The sequence below is a fragment of the Chiloscyllium punctatum genome, chromosome 41 (genome assembly GCF_047496795.1).
Source record: "Chiloscyllium punctatum isolate Juve2018m chromosome 41, sChiPun1.3, whole genome shotgun sequence".
Lineage (NCBI taxonomy): Eukaryota > Metazoa > Chordata > Chondrichthyes > Orectolobiformes > Hemiscylliidae > Chiloscyllium > Chiloscyllium punctatum.
Window position 1 is genome coordinate 5,888,979 of NC_092779.1, and position 24,563 is coordinate 5,913,541.

The 24,563-nt window shown below is 40.4% G+C and overlaps 1 protein-coding gene across 4 annotated transcripts in view; it reads right to left on the reverse strand.

Annotated features, from left to right (window-relative positions):
• Positions 1 to 24,563, reverse strand: part of LOC140464827 (cadherin-12-like) — a 627,324-nt gene that overhangs the window by 385,382 nt on the left and 217,379 nt on the right. The window lies entirely within an intron of this gene.

Here is a 24,563-nt window from a genome sequence, read left to right on the forward strand (position 1 = left end):
TAGGATCATGGCTGATCTCATCTCAGCCTCAACTCCACTTTCCTACCTGCTCTCCATACCCCTTTAACACATTACTGATTTAAAAATCTGTCTCTCTCAACTTTCAATTTACTCAATGTCTCAACATCTACCACATAATTTCACAGATTCACGACTCTTTCAGGGAATTAATTCCTCCTCATCTCTGTTTTAAATCTGCCATCCCTTATCCTAAAACTATTACATCTCAGTCCAGATTGCCCCGCAAGGTGAAACAACCTTTCTATGTCTATTTTGTCAATTCATTTAGCATTTAATATACCTCAATTTGATCTCCTTTCGTTCTTCTAAGATTCAGAGGGTATAGGCCTAAACTGGTCAACTCTCTTCAGCACACAAACCCCTTATCCCTGAAATCAATCTAGTGTCTCTCTGTTGAACTGCCTACGAAACAACAAATCTGTCCTCACACATGGGGGAGAATAATTGTGCACAATACTCCAGGTGCAGTCTCACTAATGCCTTGTATAGTTACAGCAACACCTCCATACTTTTATAATCTATTCTTTTAGCAACAAAGGGCTAAATTCAATTTGCTTTCTTTATTACCTGTGGTACCTGTGTTCTGATCTTCTGCAATTCATTTTAGTTTGAATTAGTACCCAAGTCAGTGGAACGTGTGTATAATCAATACTTCTCATCTCATCAGTGCCATCTGAAAAGGAGGAATGTGCAGGGTGCCAGAGAAAACATGGGGTATTGGATTAAGAGACTTGCTCTTTCCGCGAGCTGTCACAGATATCTTGGGCTGAATGGCTGCTTTCTACACTGTAACAATTCTGCAATCCTGCGCTTCATCTGCCTCCAACTGGTGACAAGGAATGTGCAGTTGTTGGCCGTGCTTTGAGATATACAGAATGCACATTAAAGCGACATAAAATATGTTCGTTGCGGAATCTTCACATGGTGTGAGACTTTATGAAGCTATCCTTTCTTTTAGTAAAGAAGACTCATGCAAAGGCAGGGGTGGCTCTTATGACACTGTAGTAGTGTCCCTTACTCTAGGCTGGGAGGTCTGAGTCCAAATCCCAATTGCTCTACTAACATCTCTGAACAAGACAATTAATTAAAACAAAAAGAAGAATCTTGAGTGTGAATTTAAATTTGCGCACAACAAAGCAGTCTACTCCTCTCACGTGACCCCAACATTTATTAATTATGAACATTAAAGAGGTTCTCTGGCTTTGCAGGTAATCAAATATTAGGGCAAACTGTGAAGGGCAGTCAGAGCGTAACTAATAGAATAAAGAATGACATGAATTGTAGATTATTGTGCCATAGGTAATGCTAAATTTATAATCTCACTGATGTCAGGTAATCCACAGAATTGAATAAAACTTTAACTGTACTCATTACACTAACTCTCTTCCCCCGCCACCCCCAACCCCACCACCTTAATTAATCCATTGGAGATGTAAATTGCGTTGCAGGATGCAGCATGTACAGTTAATGGCCAATTAGTTATTTTAATTGCCTGGAAGGCAACTACTAATTATGTAGTTGATGTCTGCCCACCAGCATTCTGAGGAATGTGCAGTTAGCGTGTTGCAGTAAGCCAACCTATTTCACTGATTTAACGGTCGATAGTTACAACAGTTTAGATGATTAATGAGTAAATTATCAACTTTTTAAACTGGCCTCTGACGTGGAGGAATTTTCAGCCTGAGTCATAGGGCACCATTACTACATCAGACACATTTTTCAGAATGTTCTATCATTTTTTCAGGTGAAGTGTTGCACACATGAAGATGCCCGATATTCTATTTCACTCCCTGATTTCCAGAAATTCTACTCAGGAAAAGTGAAAATTCTCTTTTATGTCAACTTTCAAAAACATCCCAATGTTATTAATGTTATTAATGAGTGATCAAAAGGAAATATTTTTACATAAGTTTGTATCAATGATGCAGGCTATTCCAAATACACTCTGAGTCCAAGTCACAAGAACAGAAATTTCTGGAAAAGCTTAGGCAGCATCTGTGGAGGGAAATCGGATTTCACATTTCAGGTCAAGTGACCCTTCCTCAGAATATGAGTTTTGCCAGACCTGAGTTTTTCCAACAATTTTTGTTTGTATCTCTGATTTACAGCATCTGCAGTTCTTTCAGTTTTTCTGGAGTCCAAGTCGCCCTGAGTAAACTCAGCAGGAACTAGACAATTCACATACTTCCTACTTCCCCAGCAAGGCACATTAGACGAGTGTCAGATGTGTAGAAAGATTTAGAGAGCTTTGAGAGAGATGGCTGGTTGAACTTCAGAGTTAGCACACTGTCCTCTGCTCTTCTGAGATCACCAATTTCAGTAATCGGGTAAAAATGCAGAACATTAGTGGAATTTCCCAACACTATGATATTCCAAAGATGACCATTGCCTCTAGCAAGAACCAAGGCATTAACTCTTCTTCTTCTCTCTCTTTCTATTTCTCTCTACATTGATTGCAAGCTCTGCTGAATCTTTCCTTTTTTTATTTCAGAATAATGACATTCATGCTTTTGTCTGAGAGGAACTTGAATATATTTAACCTCGAGTCATAATGTTAAGGTTGAAAAAATGGAAACATTTGATTTTTTTGATGTTTATACCAGTGATCTGTCGAACTCCATTGTCATTAGATCATAAGACAGAGAAGCAGTTGTAAGCCATTCAGCCTATCAAGTCCACTCAATCATTCAATGAGATCAGGGCTGATCTGATTAGCCTCAACTCCACTTTCTGGCCTTTTCCTGTGCTGACTGGTTAAGCATCTGTCTATCTCAGCCTTGAATATTCTTAACACCCCAAACTCAATAATCTCTGTGGTAAAGAATTCCACAGATTCACTACTCTCTGAGAGAGAAAAAGAAATCCTCATCATCTCTGCCGTAACTGATACGATTCCTTATTTTGAGATTAATTATATACCTGGTTCCAGACTGTCCCACACAGGAATACAACTTTTCTGCATCTCCCCCAGTGTGATTATGCTGCTCCTTTAACAAGGTTGTGCTGTCTTTGGCTTTTTTTTAGCAAGGTCATAAAAATCACAATTCTGAAAGATCTTGGTTTGAAGGGTTTTAGGGCCAATTTGATTATAGTTAACAGATACTGCCACAGACAAAAGGCCTTCAAATTTAAAAGCATCATTTGTCCAATGAAAGGGGTGTGGCCAGTTCTCCAGCTCAGCTTTTTTTCTGGGTTGTTTCTTTTTAGCGGTCTGGCTGTTCACTGAAAATAGTCAGTCAGTTTGAGGCTGCTGATCCAAGAAACAGCTCCATGGAAGAAGGTGTTCCATGCTGAATCCCTCTGCTAGATCTCTCTCTCCTGTAAGACCCAATATTTGATTTTCCCTTGTTTGCCAAGGGGGTGCTTATGAGGATTGTTGTAGGAATTTGGAACAGCATCCCTAAATTGCGATAATCTGTTGGGTTTTCAGGTAGGTTAAGTTATGATATTCTGTTCTACTTTGTTTGTGTTTCATTTGGTAATATTACAAATATACGGTGGGTCAGCTGCATCACTCCTGGAATATCCACTCTCCACCTGCTCAAAACAGCCAGCAAAGTTAGGGTCTGAGCTATTTCCTTAACGGTTTCAGGAGGTCTGGCCTGGTCCATAATACCAGCAAGGCCTGTCCTGAGAATTGTTTATGTTTCATGGCATTGCCCTATTGTCTATGCACCTCTGACCTATCTGGATTTCCATGCTTTGTTTTCCCATCTTTGCTTTTAAAAACCATAACAAATTCCACTTCCATCTTCTTTCTAAGCAAGATTGATGAGATGTGGGCAACAACTTTTTGCCAGTCTCAAATTGATCTTTAAACTAATTAACTTGTGAGGCTACTTCAGACAGTAGTTTGAATCTACTACTTTTTTGTGGATCTAGAGTCACACACAGGCCAGACCAGGTAATGACAGCACATTCCCTTCCCTAAAGAGCATTAGTGAACCTGATGTAAAGCAGTTTAATAGGCATTATTACTGAGATTAATTTTTCATTCCACATTATGTTTGAATTGGTTGAATATAAATTCCATCAGCTGCCAAACAGGGATTTGAAATCAGATCCTTTACATTACTAGGCCAATGAAAGAACCATTACATCACCATCGCACCAATGGGAAGTCTAAAACTTCTGTGGAAAGTGCCATAATGGTCCTAGTGTTTCCTGTTGGGGACAGTAAGGATATATATAGGCATTATCTGATATAACTACTCCCAGCGGAATCCAGCTGTTGTTTGATTTTTCAAGGGGAGGAATTTTCACCTTTACTTTGAAGACAACTGATTAAATATTCATCAGATTTTATGACTGGTTGGCAATCACATTTGTGTGATTACCTCCCTGCATAAGTTAAAGGTTTGTATCCACGTGTCAAGGTCAAGTCCATAAATGTTAAAGACTGCTTCTGGATGTTTCTCTGATCCACGGCTGAAAATGTAGAAGTTGTGTCAGTACTCAGGCACAAGCACCTTGACGTTTAGTTTACACCAGTTTAACCTTTCCACTGTTAGATGTCAGGTTTCAGTAACAAAAGAAGCAGCTCCTCAAGGAGTATTATACTTGCATAAGCTGTGCATCGGTGATTAACATCCTGACAGTTCCAAGTCTGACCTATATACAGATCAAATTATTTAGATCAGAGTAATTACTTTCCTCATAATGTAATAGATACCATTGGCTGTTCCAAAGCAATCTCTTTGCGGTTATGAATTCTGTTTGTCAGATAACGTGCGTGTTCACTGGTGCAACACACAGCAGTAACTTAATAAGCTCTGTCATCATGTGAAACCCGGAGGTCCCCATAAAGAAAATGAAACTCAAATCATCCTCTCAATTGTCCAATTTAGACAGTTCCATTCTCACTTCAGAGCTTTCCCTGAGATTATTATTGTTGTGATCTCCTTGGGAATCATTGACTGAGATTGGGCACAAATTGGAATAAAGTACAGGTTGTTCTGTTATAATATGCATTTCGTTAACACGAGTTCGCTGTCACACGATTGACAAATTGAGGACACTGTTTCTAAAGCACAAACTTTTAAAATGTGTGTTGGTGGTAATGCAATTACATCACCAATGCCTTAAGTGCTGTTTCTAAAGTGCAGTTTTTCTATAATGAGGGGTTGCACAAGAACGCAACCATCAAGAACTCGACAGTGTGATGAATGAATGATTTATTGTCACAAATATCAGTGAAAAGCATTCTGTCACCACAATCCAGCATCATTTTGAGGTACAAAAAGAATAAAAAGTACTTAAATAGACTTCATCGTCATCAGCTGGGATCAACAAATTCTGCAAGGTCTCTGCTCTTGGTCTACCGCACATTCTACCCCCAGTGAGAACATTCTATGTCTACTTTCCTAATACATTTCATAATTTTACAGGCCTCTGTTTCTCTCTTTCTGTAATATCTATTGATAAGTGTCCTACAACAAACACATTAAATTGTACTAAGATCAGGAGGTGATGGCCAAGTGGTGTTCTTGCTAGATTGTTAATCCAGAGATCCAGGTAAAGTTCTGGGGACCCAGGTTCAAATCCCACCATGGCAGAGGGTGAAATTTGAATTCAATAAGTATCTGGAATTAAGAATCTAATGATGACCATGAATCCATTGTTGGAAAAACCCATCTGGTTCACTAATATCCTTTAGGGAAGGAAACTGCTGACCTTACCTGGTCTGGCCCTACTTATGACTCCAGACCCACATCAATGCTGTTGACTCTTAACTGCCCTGTGGGCCATTAAGGATGTGTAACTCCTTGTTTTTGAACAGTTCTAGATTTTTCTATAACAGGAAACAATTTCTTCACATCTACCTGTCAAGTCCTCTTAGAATCACATCTATTTTAATCAACTCATCTCTTACTCTTCCTTCAGCAGATTGGTCTGACTAGGCTTCTATCATTCCTCACCAGAGAACCAGTCCATTCCGGCTATTAGTCTTGTTAACCTTCTTTCAAATGCTTCAAAAGTATTTGCATCCCTCCTTAAATAGTGTGACCAATAGTATGTGCAGTACTCCAGATGTGGTCTCACCAATGCTCTGTATAATTGAAGCATTACCTCCCTACTTTTGTATTCAATCCCCCCCTCCACAGTAAATGATAACATTCTATTAGATTTCCTCATTAAATGTTGTCACTGCATACTAATCTTCAATAATTCATGCACTAGGACTCTCAGATACTCTGCATCTCAGCGTTCTGCAGTCTCTCTTCATTAAAATAATATGCTTATTTTTCATTCTTCCTGTCAAAGTGAACAATTTCACCTTTTCCTCCCCCCTTTAAGGGTCCTCTCAGCATCACTGGACTTTTTTTGGCAAGAGTTTGCTTATTGCTTCCAATTCAAATTCAAGCAAAACTTTGCAAAATTATGTTCCATATGTAATTTCTGGGAACTGTTCAAACTCATGCAAAGAAGAAAGAATTTGCTATTGCACTGATGTCTTTCACAACTCCAAGATGTCCCAAAACACTTTCAGTCAACTAAATATATTTGAAGTGCAGCCATTGTTTAATGCAGGAAGTCAATGATTGACAGCAGGTTACTTAAAAAAAAATCCTGCTATAAATATTTGGTAGGACACTGGATCCCTGTCAGTTCCCATTATACTGCTGGTTTTGATCTACCCTGTGATTTCCATATTGCTTGTGAAAATTCCAACAGTTATCACTGTGTGGACAGCCTTTTATCTCCCAATCCTTCTTCAATTTTTGAAGTTGGGTTTGAAATCTGGCTGCACAACATAAAATTCGCACCAAAAATAAACTTAAACCACATGATACATTTTAAGAATTATATTCAAAAATATATACTTTTTGCTCATTAATGATGGAAAAAATACAACTACAGCTGAAAAGATTGGATATTCTATGCAGTCAACTGACAGTTCAGAGTTCCCTGTGGTAATGATCCTAAGTGGTGTCCAGATCTGGATCTGAACTAAATCGTTACGCCATCAACAGATTCAATCACAAGATGTTCCCTGTATCTGAGATTGATACATTGCATTTTTACTCAACGCATTTCATCTGATTTCAACAAGGAATATTGTTGAGGCAAATATTTGGTCAGGTGTTGTTTTTCTATTCTGTGCATTTAGCTGTTTGAAAATATTCAGCCCGAGAGGAAACTAAATCCTGGAATTGCCTTCCTCCTGACATCATGGGTGTACCTACAGCACATGGACTTCAGTGATTCAAGAAGGCAGCTCAGTGTTTCAAGGACAGATAGGGACAGGCAATAAATGTTGGTGTAGCTGGTGATATGCAAGTCCCATGAGGGAATATTAAAGAAAAATTGATTCTGTCTCTTCAGCGAGAAAAGGGGAAGACCTTGAAGGATGGCTGCTCTTAACTGAATCTCAACAATGGATCAAACAAGTTTTCTGCCTGTCCATCACTGAGTGTGAGGTCTTTGTCTTTGTCCTCAGAATGGCCTGTCCTCTAAAAGAGAAGTAGATATCAAGCAAGCCAGAGAGTGACCATCACTGACACCACTTCTTATTCGCATGGTGTACCATAAAGTGCAAAGACCAGAAAGGTCTTGCATCATGGAACTGCTGAGGATGAACTGCGAACCCAATACCACTGAACCGCCCTCCTACGCCCAGTACATCACCATTCTCAGACCTTCAAATAGACATTCCAGAATGAGAAATACATTTGGCCATTCTAAAGAATGGTCACTGGACTCAAAACATTTATTTGGCTTTCTCTCCACATGCTGCCAGGTTCTGCTGAGGTTCTTCTGCAATTTCTGTTTTTGTTTCAGATCTTCAACATCCACATTGCTTTGATTTATTATGTTCATGTGGATTTGTTGCTACTGTAGCAACTTTGGCCACAGTGATGAGACTCCAGGCACCCACACAAGATTGACAGGAAGGATCCCTCCAAATACCAGCTACACTATGGATTGTGGCTTGTTGGGAAGTTCTGACCATGTATGACCAGATGTAGAGAGGCTGAATAGGCTGGGGCTGTTCTCTCTGGAGTGCCAGAGGCTGAGGGGTGACCTTATAGAAGTTTGTAAAATCATGAGGGGCATGGATAAGGTAAACCAGAAGGTCCTATCCATGGGGTGGGGGAGTTCAGACCTAGAGGGTTTAGGTTTCAGGTGAGAGGGAAAGATTTAACAGGGACCTAAGGGACAACTTTATCACACAGAATGTGGTGTGTGTATAGAATGAGCTGCCAGAGGAAGTGGTGGAGGTTGGTACAGTTACAGCATTTAACAGGCATCTGCATGGGTTTATGAATAGGAAGGATTTAGAGGGATATGGGCCAAATTATGGTAAATGGGACTAGATTGATTTAGTATATCTTGTCAGCATGGATGAGTTGGACCAAAAGGTCTGTTTCCGTGCTGTTCATCTCTATGACTCTGTGACTCTATGACTTTGTCAGTCTGCTCCAGCAAGTTTCCAGGAGAGTTGAGCACCATGCGAGGTTTTGAGAACTTCACTGCTTGTTTGACTTACAAGGAATGATCTTGATGTAATATGCTCAAACTGAACAGCATACTTCATGGCAATGTGGTCAAAACTGACCTTAAAACTATCAGAAAGGGATGGAATCACTGTACATCATGGCACTTGTCTTTGTGTACTTAGTGTCCAAAGGCACTCACTGTCAGAAAGGTTGGGGTCAGAGCAAAGCCAGCATTGGGTTGAGTTCCTGTATCACTGTCTGGACACTGATACATTCTCCTCTGTGCATATTCTGGTTCCATTGTGCTCAGATGCCTGTTGTATAAGGATGGTGGTAACCTTGAGAACTACAGATACTACTGCTCATACTTTGCAATGGGAGCTTGAGTTGAGGATACAGTATTGGTTCCTCCCTTCTATCTCTTATGGTTTCCTCACTCTCTTACTTTTTAAAAAAAAATTATCCTGATTGTCCATCACTGGAGACAGCCTGATTAAACAACCCCTGACTAAATTAAACAATCTGATCTTGATCAGATGGGGAAGTGGGCTGAGGATTGGCAATTGCAATTCAATACAGATAAGTGTGAGGTGTTGCACTTTGGAAAGTCAAACCAAGGTAGGACTTATATAGTAAATGGTAAGGTCCTGAAGAGTGTTGTGGGACAGAGGGACCGAGAAGTACAAATACTTAGTTCTTTGAAAGCAGCAGCACAGGTAGACAGGGTGGTGAACAAGGCATTCAGCATGCCTTAGGGGTGGCACAGTAGTTGGGGGTGGCACGGTGGCTCAGTGGTTGGCACTGCTGCCTTAGCACCAGACACCCAGATTTGATTCCAGCCTTTGGCGATGTCTGTGTGGAGTTTGCACATTGGCCCCACGTCTGTGCAAGTTTCCTCCGGTTTCCCCCCACAATCCAAAGGTGTGTAGGTGAGGTGAATTGACCATGCTAAATTGCCCATCGTGTTAGGTGCATGAGTCAGAGGGAAATGGGTCTGGGTGGGTTACTCTTCAGAAGGTCAGTGTGGACTTGTCGGGCTGAAGGGCCTGTTTCCACACTGTAGGGAATCTAATCCAATGTTGGCCTTCATCGGTCGAGGCATTGATTACAGGAGTTTGGGCATTATGTAACAGTTGTATAAGTCGTTGGTGAGAACATACTTGGAAATTGTGTATAGTTTGGTCACCTTGTTATAGGAAAGGCATAGTCAAACTAGAAAGAGTGCAAAGAAGATTTACAAGGATGCTGCCAAGACCACTAGGCCTGAGTCATATGGAGAGGTTGGCCAGGATAGGACTTTATTCGCTAGAATGTAGGAGAATGTGGGGTGACCTTATTGAGGTATATAAAATCATGAGGAACATAGATAAGATGAATGCATATAGATTTAAGAAGGACCTGAGGTGCAATTTCTTCATGCAGAGAGTGGTGTGTTTATGGAATGGGCTGCCAGAGAAAATGATTGAAGCAGGTACAATGGGAACATTAAAAAAAACATTTGGATAGGTGCATGATGGGAAGGATTTGGAGGGATATGGACCAAATATAGGAAATTGGAACTAGCTGCAGGGTACCATGGTCAGCATGGACCAGTTTGGGCTGAACGGCCTGTTTCCATGCTGTATTACTGTAAAACTCTATGACTCTAACCCAGAATTTCAGTGAAGAGGTCACAGGAAAGCAAACAAAGCCAGTCCAGCTCCACCAATAACCACTTGCCACGTCAGAGTGCACATGATGCAAGCTCCAGACCAATACCATTGCAAACCACACGATTGAAACAATTAGACATGTCACAGGAAAACTGTGGGGAATACCTGCTGCCTCTTGGTTTTCAAGATCTCACCAGGAACACAGGCATTCCTCATACCTAGCAGACTGTCCAAATTTGGAAATATGAAACTCTACTCGAAAACATGGTAGAAGCTAATTCCTTGAAAAAACTTTAAAAGTTAGGGCTACAGGTTAAAAGGAAAGGATGCATAGGACACAGCACAATAAATCTGTGAAATACAAAAGTAGACATAACTAGAGAAACTCAGCAGGTCTGGCAGCATCTGTTGAGAGACACAGAGTTAACATTTCTCCAGAATAGTTCTGCAGAAGAGTCACTGGACTAGAAATGTTAACTTGGCTTTCCCTCTCCACAGATGCTGTGAGACCTGCTGGGTTTTTTTCAGAAATGTCTGCTTTTGTTTCAGATTTCCAGTATCCGCACTTCCTTTTCTGAAATTTTAGCTTGATCAAAGAGGCAGGATGGCTATGATGGGCCAAAGTGCCTCCTATGTCACAGAATCCCTACAGTGTGGAAACAGGCTAGTCAGCCCAACAAGTTCACACTGACCCTCCAAAGAGTAACCCACCCATACCCTTTCCTCTCCTGGTCTAGATTTACCACTGACTACCCCTAACCTACACATCCCTGAACACTATGGGCAATTTAGCATGGCCAATTCACCTAACCTGCATACCCTTGGATTGTGGGAGGAAACTGAAGCACCCAAAGGAAACTGATGTGGACACAGGGTGAATGTGCAAACTACACACAGACAGTCCCGCAAGACTAGAATCAAACCCAGACCCTGGCGCTGTGAGGCCACAGTGCTAACCACAGAGACACCATGTCATAACATTCCAGGAGTCTATGACCTCGTGGCTTGAGCAATGCTTCTAAAGTTGTGAAATGTGTAATGAGCTCGGAATGAAGAAAAACAGGCCTGGGTTTGTGTTCCAGGGCTGGGATATCAGTTTCAGGACATTTCCTAGCTCTGTAATCCCGACCTTGTAAAAGATCGCTCAGAATTCAGAACCTTCAATGTGGATGGACAGTTTCATTGGAATTGAGGATGGGAGACCCTAGAATGATGAGAGACAGACTGAGCAAAAGGTCTGTCTTTGAGGAACGAACTCCGTGTTGAGGTTTTGAAAAAGAAAACAAGCAAAACATCCTTCTAACAGTCACGCCCCTTCATTTCTCCCCACTCAATCCTTGTACCCAATCCAACTCACCCCTTGCGTAATGTATTCTTGTACTCTTCATACTCATGTCTATCTCTCTGCCCTAGCTCCCAACCCTTCATGCTTGATTGCAATTCATGCCAACCCATGCCCCACCTAACCAACAGCCTTTGCATTTACACTTAGAATTCCAACTCATCCAATATCCACTATGGGCAGACCTAAAGAGTCAGGGAGAGATTCAGTAAGATGAAGTTTTAAGTGTCTTTTGTAGAACTTGCTATATTCAGGGGGAATAAAAACTTCTTATTCATAAAAAATCATTGTCTGTATTTACATAGCACAATGGAGGATGGTGGTGTAAACACAGAAACAACAAAACTAGATGTGGGATTAGGTCACTTGGTCTTTTGAACCTGCTCTGTCTTCCAATATGATCCTCTATCTCAAAGCCATATTTCCACTTTCTCATCATCCCTCATGATGCCTTTAATATCTAAAAAAGCATCTGTCTTTCTTGAGTATATTCAATGACCTGGACTCCACAGCAGTCTCTGGGAGAGAATTCCACAGGTTCACTCCCCTCTGAACGAAGAAATGTTTCCCTATCTCAGTCCTAAGTTCTCCACTCAGTACCTTGAGACTATGTCTCCTGCCTCTAACCTGCCCAATTAAGGGAAACATCCTCCCTGCATCTCCTCTGTCCACAATTGTCAGAATTTTCAATCATCCTCCTAAACTTTAGTAACTACACGCCCAATCAAACCCAACTCTCCTCACATGACAGTCCTTCCATCCTCAGTAACATCCTAGTGAACCTCCACTGCACTCCCTTTATGGCAAGGATATCCTTTGTTAGGTGGAGAGACCAAAACTGCACACACTACTCCAGTCCAAAGATGTGCAGGTCAGGTGAATTGGCCATGCTAAATTGCCCATAGTGTTGGGTGCATTAGTGAGAGGGAAATGGGTCTGTTTCTTTGGATGGTCGGTGTGAACTTGTTAGGCTGAAGGGTCTGTTTCCACACTGTAGAGAATCTAATGAAAAAAAAATGTTATCTCAGCAAGGCCCCATAAAAATGCAGGAAGACATCTTTACTTCTGAATTCATGTCTTCTTGCAATGTATCATCAATTTGCATTCCTAATTGCTTGCTGTAACTGCCTGTTCATTTCTTTGTACATCCACACTTCTACCATTTAAATAATACTGTCTTTCTGTTTCAAACTTTACTTTTATCCATGATGTCCTGTATCTGGTATGTGTTTGTTCACTCACTCAACTGGTCTAAATCATCTTGAAGCCTCTTTGCATCCTTCTCACAACTCACAATCCTGTTCAGTCTTAATGTTGCATTTGGTTCCTACATCCAGATCATTGATATATACGGTGATTGGCAAGGACCCAAGCACCGATTCTCATGGTACCCCACTAGTCACTGGCTCATTTATTCTCACAATTACTTCTTGTCTGTCAATCAATTCTCGATGTGCGTTTATATATTACTTTCTATCGAGTGAGTTTTAATTTTGCCTTCCTCTGAGGGACCTTATTGAAAGCTTTCTGAAAATCCAAATGCACCACATCCACTGGTTTTGCCTTATCTATTCATGAATTATACCCTCACAAAGCTCCAGTAGATTAGCTTGTCCTTTCATAAAATTGTAATGTTAGTGGGCGGGCATGGTGGCTCAGTGGTTAACACTGCTGCCTCACAGCACCAGGGATCTGGGTTTGATTCCAGCCTTGGATGACTGTCTGTGTGGAGTTTGCAAATTCTCCCTGTGTCTGTGTGAGTTTCTTCTGGGTGCTCTGGTTTCCTTCCACAATCCAAAGATGTGCAGGTCAGGGTGAATTGGCCATGCTAGGGATGTATGGGTTAGGTGCAGTAGTCAGGGGTAAATGTAAGGGAATGGATCTAGGTGGATTACTCTTCAGAGGGCCAGTATGGACTTGTTGGGCCAAATGGCCTGTTCCCACACTGTAGGGATTCTATTATTGAGAGGGCCAGGAGAATGTTCTGGGGATAGAACTTAGTCACTTCATTAAAATCAGAAACTTAAAATATAATTCAGTGATAGATACCCCAGATTAGTGCTTTTGATTCTTGTAAAAGAAAACACTCACCTGGTTCACCAATATCCTTCAATGAAGGAAACCAACTGCCCTTATCGAGAAAGGCCTCCATGTGACTCCAAACTCAATGTAATATAGTTGATTCTTAACTTCCCTCCGAAATTGTGTTGCTTTAACTGCCTCGAAAGGACAATCAGTCATAACTTCATCATTAACACTCATATCCCATGGAAAATATAAACAAAATGAAATAAAACCTGAAAACAGCAAACGTTTTATTCAAGTGTACAATTCCTTACATTATTGGAAGCATTGGAATTCACAGTCCCACTTCAAGTAGACTAGAAGCCCCAAACAAATTGAAATGGCAAGCACCTGGCTGTGAAAATGGAGGGCCATGAAACAGTCATCCAGCAGCCATCCATAGTACATAGAACAATACAATGCCCTCAATGTTGCGCCGACCTGTGGACTAATCTAAGACATCTCCCTACACTATCCCATCATCACCCATATGCTTATCCAAGGTTTGTTCAAGTGCCCCTAATGTGGCTGAGTTAACTACATTGGCAGGTAGGGCAATCCCACACCCTTACCACGCTCAGAGTAAAGAACCTGCCTTTGACATCTCTCTTAAATCTATCACCCTACAATTTGCTACTATGCCCCTCGTATGAACTGACGTCATCATCCTAGAAAAAAAGACTCTCACTGTCCACTCTATCTAATCCTCTGATCATCTTGTATGTCTCTATTAGATCCTCACTTAGCCTTCTTCTCTCCAAAGAGGATAGACCCAAGTCCCTCAGCCTTTCCTCATAAAATCTTCACTCCAGACCAGGCAACATCCTGGTAAATCTCCTCTGCACCTTTTCCAATGCTTCCACATCCTTTCTGTTCAATGGGCGACCAGAACTGTACACAATATACCAAGTGAGGCCACACTAGTATTTTGAATAGTTGCAGCATGACATCATAGCCTTGGAACTCAATCCCTCTACTAATAAAATCTAACATATCATATGCCTTCTTAACAGCACTATCAATCTGTGGAAACTTTCAGGGATCTATTTTCATGGACATCAAGATCCCTCTGCACACCCACATTCCCATGAATCTTTCCATTGACCCCGTATTTTGCCTTCCTGTTATTCTTCCCAAAGTGAATCACCTCACATTTAGCTGCATTGAACTCCATTTGCCACCTCTCAACCCAATTCTACAGTTTATTCAAGTCCCCCTGCAGCCTACAAAATTCTTCCAAACTGTCCATTACTCCACTGACTTTGGTATCATCTGCAAACTTACTAACTCATCCACCTATCCCTGCACCTAAGTCATTCATAATGGTCCCAAAACAGATCCTTGTGGCACACCATTAGTAACTGGACTCCAGGCTGAATATTTTCCATCAACCACTACTCACTGCCTTCTTTCAGAAAGCCAGTTTCTAATCTAAACTGCTAAATCACCCTCAATCCCATGCCTCCACATGTCCTCCAAAAGCCTACCATGTGGAACCTTATCAAAGGCTTTACTGAAGTCAATGAACACCACGTCAAATGCCCTATCCTCATCCACACGCTTGGTCACCTTCTCAAAAAACTTAGTGAGGTTTGTGAGACACGACGTGCCCTTGATGAAATCATGTTGACTATCTCCAATCAAGTTGTTGCTTCCTAGTTGATTATAACTCCTATCTTTTATACCCTTTTCCCACAACAGATGTTAGGCTCACTGATCTGTAATTACCTGGATCATCTCTACTGCCCTTCTTGAACAAGGGCACAATATTTGCAATCCTCCAGTCCTCTGGTACTAAACCTGTAGACAGTGACGACTCAAAGATCAAGGCCAAAGGCTCCGCCATCTCCTCCCTAACTTCCCAGAGAATCCTAGGATAAATCCCATCCAGCCCAGGGGACCTATCTACTTTCACACCTTCCAGGATTGATAACAACCCCTCCTTATTAACCTCAATCCTTTCTAGTCTAATAACCCGTATCTCAGTCTTCTCCTCTACAATATTCTCCTTTTCTTGAGTGAAAACAAATGAGATCCACTAATAGAGACTCTTAGGCTTAAGTCAACAATGTTAAATAACAAACAATGATTTTGTTTTTAAATAGTCCAGACATTTCTTTGTTCTGAAGGGATTTAAAGGGCAGGACTTTTAACTACCTTTACAGTTTGACCTATCTGTTTGACATGTACTTGTACAATTCAAATATGAGCTCCACAGCCACAAATTTATGTATTTTTTAAGGAACATGAATATCTACATTTATCAATCACAAACATCACCTTACTACCACAATGTGCAACATAATTGCATCCTAAGGTTTCATGAGACCATACCCAAAGGGGTACTTTATATTTCTGAAAGGGTATTCTAGTTATCTAAATGAATCCACAAAGTTTCGAACTGTTTAAACAGGCCTAATTTGCACCCAGTGTGTTTCAGACTCCCAGTTACCAAAGTTGTACAGGAGCGGAGGCACCTGTTAATTTCTAGGTCAGCTGCCTCCACAAAATGCAAGCTGCCTCATTCCCTCTCTCTGCATAAACCATCACTGACATGTTGGGGTTTCAGCTACGTTCAGCTACTTCTGCCATTTTTGCCACAAAATGGAAGCCTAAGCCTGAGCTTTGACAGGTACAGGAAATCAAAAGGTTGTGTTTCAGACTGATATGTACATATTGAAACTTCAGCATGTAGCCTCTGTTTTTGTTCTGTTAATGCCAAGTAATTGCCTTCAGCTCAATGGATAATTCCCTATTCTGTGGAAATTCCTCCATTCCTGTTGCAGCTACCAATAAAAATGCTTCACTTTAATGAATGAAGCAGATTGTAAGATTGGTCTATTAATCACCTGTCCTTGAGGACTGTACATTTCCAGCTGGTTATGGATTGTGATCTATTGTGATATGTAAGGCAACAAATCTGTGCAAGACAAAGTGGACACAGCAACCATTCTTCACTTGTGCATTATTTTTCACATTTGCAATCATTTTAAGATATTCATTAAAAGATTAGAGGATTCGCCTCAGTTGATCTCCATTTTTATCCAGAACAATGATGCCAAGAATTCTGCAGCCCAGGATGACATTATGGGGCAGCATCACGTGTAGAATGCACAGGTTTGTCTGATCTCATGATGGAGAAGGTAACTCTGAGTTAAAACGTTTGCTCATGTAGCAGAGAGAGAGAGAGCGAGTGAGAGAGAGAGATTTCAGTTAAGTAAGGTGAGTTTTCATGTTCCAACATGTACTTTCAGGTAATGATGTCAATTATTTTAATTTTCCAGATGAAAAGCTGGTTCTCTTGTCAATTAAATGATTTCCGTCATTAGTTAATTTCCGAAAAACGAGATTGTTTGAAAACAGTGCAATACTGACGGAACACAGCATGCTCAGCAGGCAGATCTTCTGATCAACGTGAACTGAACACCAAATAAAAATGAGATTCTATTATTTTCATATATACATGTCAAGATTTGAAGAGTTGAAAGTCTCTTCCACTGACTATTTAATGATTTCAACACTGCAGCAGATTGTTTGTGCTGATATGATCCTCACTGATCCTTATCATAAAATGAAATATACTAATATTTCAGCTGATACATATTAATTATCTGGATCTTGATGTGCATGGGGCATTTCAAAGTTTGTAGATGCCACAAAGCTTGGAAGAATTGCGAACTGTGAGGAGGATGATGTGGAGCTCCTAAAGGACAAACACAGTTTGGTGGAATGGGCAGGTAGGTGGCAGATGAGTTTCAATGCTGAGAAATGTGAGGTGATGCACTTTGGTAGGAAGAATGTTGAAAGACAATCTTGAGCTTACAATTCTAAAGAAGGAGCAGGAGCAGAGGCATTTGGATATATATGTGCACAAATCATTAAAGGTGGCAGGGCAACTGGAGAGAGCAGTTAATATATTATTCAGTACTTCTGGCTTTATTAACAATGCAATCAAAAGCAAGGAGGTGGTTTTGAATTGTAGAAGACACTTGGCCTTAACTAGAGTAATGTGTACAATACTGGGTACCACATTATAGGTGAGATGTAAATGTGGTTCATAAGAATGGCTCCAGAAGTGAGAAACTTCAATTATGGGAATAGATTGAAGAAATTGACAGCACAGTGATACACAGCACCAGGGCCCTGGCTTCGATTCCAGCCTCAGGTGACTGTCTGTGTGGAGTTTGCCTATTCTCCCTGTGTCTGCGTAGGTTTCCTCCAGGTGCTCTGGTTTCCTCGCACAATCCAAAGATGTGCAGGTTACGTGAATTTGTCAAGCTAATTTGCCCATAGTGCCTAAGGATGTGTAGGTTAGGTGCATTATTCAGGGATATATGTAGAGTTAGAGGGTAGGGGAATGGGTCTGGTTGGGAAACTCTTCAGAGGGTCAATGTGGAATTGTGGGCCAAATGGCCTGTTTTCACACAGGAGGGATTCTATGATTCTAAATTGGAACCATTCTCCTTGAAGAGAAGAAGGAGGAGGGGAGATTTGAAAGAGGTCTTCAAAACCATGAGTGGGCTGGACAGAGTAGACAGAGAGAAACTGTCCCCACTCATAAAAGGAACAAGAACGAGAGGGCATAGATGTAAAGTGTTCTACAAAAGAAACAAAGATGTAGTGAGAAAATTCTTTTCCACTTAGCGAGTTTTTAAGGTCGAGGAAACACTGTCTTGAGAAGTGGTGGAGGTAGGTTCAATTGAGGCATTTAAGGGGTCATTGGATGGTAATTTGAATAAAACTAAAATATGGGCAAAGATATGAGGGACATGCAACAGATGGGCACTCGATAATTATGTTTATTTGATGAGCTAGTGCAGGTACAAAGGACTGAATGCCACATTCTGCACCTTTAATAATTCTGTAATTCTTCTGTGATATACCACATTCTGTACTGAAAAGAATGAATCATCTCCTGCATTCACTGAAACTTTCTGCAGAATCAAACTTTAGCCTACAACATCACAGACCAAGCAGAGTTATTAAAACATGATGTTAATACAATTCCATTTCCCTGAAAATTTTATTTTTTAAAAATTTGTTTTGGGGTGTGGGTGGTTGCCCACTGGGGCAGTATTTGTTGCCCATCCCTAATTGCCCTGGAGAAGTTGATAAGAAGGTGAGCAGCCCATGAAGTGTGGGGGACACTGTTGGGGCTGGCCGGGCCAGAGGCAGCACAAAATGGTTGCCCATAGAATTGGCATGGAAATGGCAGAGAACACGTTTAGTGATAGAGATAGAAATAGCTTGTTTAGTTCAGTATTAAAGCAAGATCATAAGTTAGGACAGTGGCAACTTTGAGAATAAGATAAATTCAAGGTAACAAGGTCTGGGTGGAGCAACCAATCTTTCAAATTAAAATACAAGGAGTTTTGTAGAAATGCACAGTTTCAGATGTTCATACCAGACAATCTGATAAGAACATGTCTGGGAACAGTCTGAAGTTTGTAGTTTGGCAAGAATTAAAATCAAAATATGATTGCACAATAATAAAGACCGTTTCGGTAACGGACTACAGTGTATTGGGAAATTAAGAAATGCAATCTACACCTAATGTTAAGAAATTTGGCTGAATTCCTTTAAACGAAGGAATAGTGGAGAGGAGACACCATCCCATCAGCGAGAGGGACTTAATGATAAATGGGGAAACCAGGTACTTTCGGAAGAGCACTAGCTTGACTTCAAGAAAATATACAAAGGCAGCTTCACAACCAAAATAAGCGAACCTAGATAATGATGGAGACCACTCGATTGAATTCGTACATTCAAGGATCAAGGGAGGAAGGATACAGACAAATGGTAATGTTAAAGGGGAATGAGAATGTATTTTATAAAATCTAAAGAGTTCAAACAAACTTATTGAGCTGTGAAATTGTTTGAGTTTCAGTTATATTAATGGAATTTGAATGGATGTTGTCTTATCAAGTAAAAAGACTTAGTGTAGAAATATTCAGAGTAGTGACAGTAAATTTCATCTCAGAAGCAATGTCCTGTTTAAAACACATTTACAGATGGCATGTGAACAGAAGGAGTCACGCTTGCAGCTACAAGATAAAGGGGCAGTGTTTGTCTGACCTTCCAATGTCAAGTGAGACAGAAGCTGCTCACAACACATTGGCAAAAGAATTCTAACATTAGGAGTAACCATATAATATCGGATATAGTTAAATTTGCTATTAGAACTGATGTTATGAATTTTAAAGCAGTTAGTAGAAATTAGCATCTTCTGTATCCCCTGTAATTAGGGTAGTTGGGAATACAGTCAATAACAGAATTTGAAGTGTCCTTAGAGATAAGACAGTATCTAATTTATTAGTAATTAATATGATGCAGCTGACAAGCGTCTGAGAGACTGTATAACTGCCAGAATTGAAAAGTAAATTAATGAGAAGCATTGTAAGATCCCAAGAACTAGTAATAAAGGTGTCTGGTACCATCATGAGATTATGGGGAACATAGGGCTGTCCTTGAAGATGTCCATCATTGACTGTATATTTACAGGATTGGATATATAGATTGGGAGGTCAATGACACCAATGTTACTTGTAATTATCATAACACAAAATGTATAAAAATACCGTACTTGACTGGGAGGAGAAGAGTGTTTGGTGGACACTGTTCCAGGAACCCCTCCCATGGTGCATGGTGAAAGACCTCTGGGTAAAGATCAATTGTGCTGCTAAACATGGAGCTCAAGGCTCCTCCTGGACATCCTTCCCCAACAGACACCTAAAAGGCAGTTTGGAAGGAAAATCTTTATATGCATGGTTCTAAATTTAAACTTTGACAGATAATTACCACAGAAAATATTCAATGGCATAAGAAAATCACAAAATTCTGTGGTTTCAATTGTTGTCTTCCTGTCACTACATCACTTATGTTAACCTCAGGTGCAGGTTAATCTCTTCATATAAACTCCATTCTAATTTACTGAGCTCGATATTTTCTCATCAACCTGTTCAGAGATATTATTTCATTGCTCTGGAATGGGTGGTACTTGAACTTGGGTCTTCTCAGTCAGAGGTTTGGACATTAACACTGCACCACAAAAGCCTCCTGACCTACTGGTCTGTAAACATGGCCTTATCGATGAACAAGCAATTCACTAGCACAGCTGACTTATCTTCTGATCCTCTTACCTTCCACCAATAAACTTGTGGAGTTCCACTTCATATATTTTCTGGGTTGACCCTTTAACTCATCGTTTTCTCCCATGAACCAGAATGTGATTTTATGTGATCTTCCTCATCTTTGGAAGGAAATAGGACGAGCATTTTATTAATAGGCAACTTAGGTTGTAAACTGCCAAAATTACAAAATAGTAAATTAGAAGAGGCAACAATGACAAGGACGTGCTATAGATTTACAATAGTTACAGATTTAACAATCACTCCATGTCAGTTTGCAAATAAAATGCCATTGTGTCTGCTGAACCAGCAGCCCCTGAGATAGGAACCTTGAATATTAATATCAGCTAGTGCCTCACTGTTGACTCTCCACAGAGTCTGCCTGATCTACGTCACCTGCCTTTCGAATGAGCTACCCAATTAAACAGAAAAAGTTTGAGATATTTGCATTGTAAATTTGAATGGGACAATATAAATAAATGTATGTGGATCTGAAAGTCAAATACTTATTCTAATTGAAGAAGCTTTCAAATAAAGGGCTTAGATTTCCTTTTTGTTTCTTTTTATTGCCTTGTTTTTCAATTTTTTTTTCACTTCAGAATCTGTACCTAGATACCTTTGCACTTAAGATGGTGCTGTAAGTGGTGACAATGAAGCTAATTCTAATTCTAATTCAGAGCACATATATATGCATATTGACATGACTGGTTTAATGGCTGCTGTGAATAACGCCGTAGGCAAAAAAAAGGGCATGCGTTCCTTTCAGTCTACATGGGCTAAAGCAGAAGATGTGTGGTTTGTTACTCACACCCCGATACTGACACATGTTTTGGGTTCAGATGGATTTGCATTTCAGACAGCTGAGAGGTGTCAGTATCAATTGGTGTTGTGGAAAATCCCTGTTGTGTTCTACCACGGTGTAAGTGACCTGCTGCATTCGACCTGATGAATTTAAAATTAATACTTGTTACAAAGGCCAGTTTCTGAACAGATTGATTAGCGCGGAGAAATTGGCCTTTTAAATCAAAATTCCTGCCACTACTGAGCCATCAACAACACTGGATGCCTTGGTTGCTAAGGTACAGATGTCAGGAATATTGTGCAAATGTACCACCCTCATTTACATTACTTTTTTTTTAAACTTTAGCTACATTCAGCCTCACTTATTCCATATCAGGTGCCTCACACAGCATCACTGTACCATAGATTAAACACAGGGAGAGCGCATTCAGCTCAATGTGCCTCTGCTGCTTCGAGTAGGCTATCCACCCATTCTAATCCAGAACCTAGCCCCTAGCCTTGCAGGTTCTTGGACTTCACATGCTGACCAGGGCATAAATTTTTAGCATAAATTTAAAGTTCAACCGTCATACTGAGCAGCGAACCCCAGACGCACCCCAGTCTCTGGCTGGAAAAGTGTTTCCTCATGCTCCTCCCCATCTTCTTAAACCTGTGCCAGCCTTAGACATGAACTCACTCCAACCTCTGCTCTCACAAAGTCCTAATCACCATCCCCTTCCTGTTTCTTGAGGTGGAACTGGTTCTTGATTCAACAATAATTTGTTGTTAAAATCTTCATCCTTTTGTACAAATCCCTCCATTGCACATCATGATACAATTCTCTGAGTTATTTCAGATCCTCCAGTTTTGTCCTCTATTGCAAACTCACTTCTGTCACTCACAGGAAGTAAGTGTCATCAATCATCCATCTTCTATCCTCTCTCTCTTTGTACCTTTCCCTTGTCATCTAAAACCTACCAATTGGTCACTGATCCTAAAGTCTCTATTTTTGGCTCAGTATCAATTTTTGGCTGTTTGAAATTTGTATGAAGGAGTTTGGAAATTTATGATGTATTGGGAATTCTTTTAAATCTGTTCATAGGATTTGGTTATCGTTGGTCAGGCCAGCATTTGTTGCCATCCCTAATTGCCCTGGTAGTGAGCTGCTTTCTTAAATTGGTGCAGTCTTTGGGGTGTAGGAACACCGACAATCGCACCAGAGACTCAGATCCAGAATTTTCACCCAGTGACAGTGAAGGACCACTCATATAATTCTAAGTTACATTTACTGCCCTTGTTCTACTACATGGTAGAGGTCACAGGTTTAGGACCTACTTTGGTGGGCTGCTACATTGCCTCTTGTAGATCACACATTCTGTTGCCACTGTCTATCAGTAGTGAGGAGATGAGTGTTAAAGGCAGTAGTTGCAGTGACAATCAAGCGGACTTCTTAGTCTCAAGCTTGACAAGCTTCTTGAGTGGTGATGCTGAACACATCCAGGCAAGTGGAGACATCCCAGCGCAATCACCTACAGAGACTCTCAGAAATATCCAGCTCCTTACAATGGCCACAGGCCAGTAAATCCTTGACTGGAGAATTTTGAATTCATCTCTCATAAAGTTTGGATAAAGTTGCATATGAATCAAATGTTCGAATAAAACCGACAAAATGGTCTGTGCATGAATTTTGAAAACTTCATCCTGGTAACTGTAACTCTCCCTCAACTTGCTGTACTCTTGATGATCAGCATTGACTCTTGAAAATAAAAATGGTGAAAGAAAGATACACCGATCAAGTTATATTTGGGTAGACTTTGCAAGTTTGTACAGTTTGACAAAATTCCACTTCAGGAGATCAACAACATTGTTCAGAACTTGCAGTATGTTCCATACTGAATAACAGCAACATCTTGCACTTATATGGCGCTCCTAAATTAGCCATGTTATAAAACAAGTTTGACATTAAGCATGATGAGGAGAGAGTGGGGAAAATAACCCAATGCTTGAGTAATGAAGTAGATTTTGAGAAGCATCTTGAAAGAGGAGAGAGAGATGGAGAGTCACCAGGTTCAAGGAGGAAGTCCAGAGCTTTGGCAAATAAATTGATAACTCTGAATGGCAATGTCTAAAACTGGAAATGCACAAGAGGCCAGAACTGAATGATTGTATTATAATATTAAAATTGTCATTGAAGATCACATTTTGTACTCTGTGTCTGAAGTCCTGATATATATACTCATCAGGACAAGTACTGCTCCGGAGAGAAGTGAAATGACACATAGAAGAGAGACAATTAAGATATAGAAAGAATAGGACACGTAACACAGAGATAACGAAAACCTTAAAGCAGCTCTTTCAGGAGCCCAGAATCTCTACATACAAGCTCCTTAAGATGAACAGAAAAGCCTTAGGGACTTTGCTCCTGCTCTGTTCAACTCTAGAAAGATAAATGCATTCCATAAAACATCAGCAGTGAATGCAATCTAACCTCAGTCTCATTGAGCTGAAAATCAACCTTTCAGAGTTCACAGGCTTCAACCCATCTCAAATGAATAAACAGAGACAGCGCTGAGAGACTTCAATGAGATGCAGAGCAGTGACATCTGCTCAATATAGAGACACTTTCATTCCCATGTCCCTGATGACTTGGAATGATGCCACAAGGGATATATACGAGCTGGTATTTAATTTTCAACGAACAAATGGTCTAAAATAATTGGATGAACTATAGTTCTGTTCAATCACAACAATTCCATCCAGCCAGTGTTCATTATTTGTGATTGTATCTTGTGTTACAATGCAAAGTTATATTAAACAATATTATAACTGCAGCCAATTGAATATATTAACACTGCCATGGACTTTGAATTCCAACATGAAGCAGCAAGATTGTTTTCTTTCATTTTGTTTAATGGTGATCAAATATATGAGGGTAACTTGTTAAAGTAATGAGTCACATAGTGACCGGGTGGAATTACTAAGGCTCACAGCCCATTTGGGTTGAACACATATACAAGATGTAAAGCATTAGATTACAACAGTGCTGTGGGTGAAACAGTTTCTCAACTGTTGTTAATTCAACTTTATCAGGTGACCACATTCAGTTACACAATCACATACATTGCCCTGAGGAACT